The sequence below is a fragment of the Anastrepha obliqua genome, unplaced genomic scaffold, assembly GCF_027943255.1.
Source record: "Anastrepha obliqua isolate idAnaObli1 unplaced genomic scaffold, idAnaObli1_1.0 ptg000167l, whole genome shotgun sequence".
In the NCBI taxonomy this organism is placed as follows: domain Eukaryota; kingdom Metazoa; phylum Arthropoda; class Insecta; order Diptera; family Tephritidae; genus Anastrepha; species Anastrepha obliqua.
Genome location: NW_026562252.1, coordinates 2,501 through 5,000, shown reverse-complemented (window position 1 = coordinate 5,000; position 2,500 = coordinate 2,501). Strand labels below are relative to the sequence as shown.

Below are 2,500 nucleotides of genomic sequence, written 5' to 3'. Positions count from 1 at the left end.
GAAAGTATCAACGTGTATTTCCTAGACCGAGAGGTCCGGGTAAACCGCTGAACCACTTTCATGCTTGGGATTGTGAACTGAAACTGTTCACATGAACTTGGAATTCCCAGTAAGTGCGAGTTATTAACTCGCATTGATTAAGTCCCTGCCCTTTGTACATACCGCCCGTCGCTACTACCGATTGAATTATTTAGTGAGGTCTCCGGACGTGATCACTGTGACGCCTCGTGTGTCACGGTTGTTTCGCAAAAGTTGACCGAACTTGATTATTTAGAGGAAGTAAAAGTCGTAACAAGGTTTCCGTAGGTGAACCTGCGGAAGGATCATTATTGTGTTCCATATCCGTAAGAAAAACAAACAAACAAACAAACAAACAGACAAGCAAACAAACGAACAAAAAGAAAAAAAAAAAAAAAAAAAAAAAGAAAAAAAAAAAAAAATTTATATAATTATTTTGAATCCATAATTCTTTTTATTCTTTTTCATTCAATTTGTGATCCATCAATTATATCATATTAAATATAATATATGATGGTACATTTTGTAATGTTTTTTCTTATTTTTTTCTTTTAAAAACCTTTAAACATGAAAATAAAAAGTTGTACTTATTATTCATTTGATTGAATGATAAGTTAATTTGTTCACAATAACAAAAGTGGTATATATTTATTATATTATTATATATACATAAAATGATTAAAAAAATACAAAATAATTGAATCATAATAAATACCACCACTGTATTATTGTTGAACTAAGACATTCGCAACTTAATAAAAATGTTTAGAGTTAAATATATTTGATATATATTATTGAAAGAAAATCAATTTATATATTATTAATATTATTTAATTTTACTCTTTCAATTAATATATGCAAAAAAAAATTGACATTTGTTATAAATAAAAATAAATAAAAAAATACTCTAAGCGGTGGATCACTTGGCTCATGGGTCGATGAAGAACGCAGCAAACTGTGCGTCATCGTGTGAACTGCAGGACACATGAACATCGACATTTTGAACGCATATCGCAGTCCATGCTGTTATGTACATTAAATTCAATTTTAAAGTACTGCTTGGACTACATATGGTTGAGGGTTGTAAGACTATGCTAAATAAGTTGCTTATTCTTTTATAAAAATAATTGAATTTAAGCAAATGTGTATATTATTGGATTTTAAATAATTCATAATATTAATAGCAAAAAAAATAAAGATATATAATGAATTTTATTTATTATATATTCTTTAAAAAAAAAATCCTCTCAAATAAAATGAAATGATGAAAATATTGAATCTAAGTATTCTTTACAAAAAATTTTCATATTATTTATATATATATATAAAATAATAATTTATATATGTAATTAAAAGGAGGAATGTCTAGCATAAAAATTAAATTTTTTATTCTAGGATTGCCTCATTTTACATTATTATTATTTTTATATATTTACAATATATAAAAGGAGAAAAGAAAAATAGAGATGAAAAGATGATATAATTTTTTTATTAAATTGTGAGAAGATAAAAAAAGAATATTAAAACAACCTCAACTCATATGGGATTACCCCCTGAATTTAAGCATATTAATGAGGGGAGGAAAAGAAACTAACAAGGATTTTCTTAGTAGCGGCGAGCGAAAAGAAAATAGTTCAGCACTAAGTCACTTTGTCTATATGTCAAATGTGAGATGCAGTGTATGGAATATCTTAATATCTAGTATGAGAAATTAACGATTTAAGTCCTTCTTAAATGAGGCCATTTACCCATAGAGGGTGCCAGGCCCGTATAACGTTAATGATTACTAGAAAGATATTTCCAAAGAGTCGTGTTGCTTGATAGTGCAGCACTAAGTGGGTGGTAAACTCCATCTAAAACTAAATATAACCATGAGACCGATAGTAAACAAGTACCGTGAGGGAAAGTTGAAAAGAACTCTGAATAGAGAGTTAAATAGTACGTGAAACTGCTTAGAGGTTAAGCCCGATGAACCTGAATATCCATTATGAAAAATTCATCATTAAATAATTAAAAAAATAATGTGCATTTTTTTCATATAAGGACATTGTAATCTATTAACATAATAAAGTATTTATCAAAAGATCATTGGTGATATTAAGTTTATTTAAATTAATTTGCTTTTTAAGCATATTAACATAAAATAAATACTAATGATTTGATAAAGTGTTGATAGATTTTATTATATATAATGCTAAAATTCATTTTTTGAATTTTACAAAAAATTTAATATCTATGATATTAATATTTATTTGTATGCATTTATATGATTAACAATGCGAAAGATTCAGGATACCTTCGGGACCCGTCTTGAAACACGGACCAAGGAGTCTAACATATGTGCAAGTCATTGAGTTATATTAAACTTAATGGCATAATTAACTTAACTTAAATATAATGGGATTAATTTTTAGTCTATTTTTTAATAAATAGTCAATTAATTCAATCCCGGGGCGTTCCATATAGTTATGTATAATGATAA

The 2,500-nt window shown here is 27.1% G+C and overlaps 1 non-coding gene and 2 pseudogenes across 1 annotated transcript in view; all 3 read left to right on the top strand.

Moving 5' to 3' along the window:
• LOC129252264 (small subunit ribosomal RNA) overlaps positions 1-329 on the top strand; it is a 1,991-nt gene extending 1,662 nt beyond the window's left edge. Inside the window, exon 1 of the ribosomal RNA XR_008583343.1 lies at positions 1-329. This exon is cut by the window's left edge and continues 1,662 nt beyond it. This is a non-coding gene — a ribosomal RNA (small subunit ribosomal RNA).
• Positions 330-921: 592 nt separating this feature from the next.
• On the top strand, positions 922-1,102 carry LOC129252256 (5.8S ribosomal RNA; annotated as a pseudogene).
• Positions 1,103-1,544: 442 nt separating this feature from the next.
• LOC129252260 (large subunit ribosomal RNA) overlaps positions 1,545-2,500 on the top strand; it is a pseudogene marked incomplete at its 3' end in the record, with an annotated part of 3,456 nt that continues 2,500 nt past the window's right edge.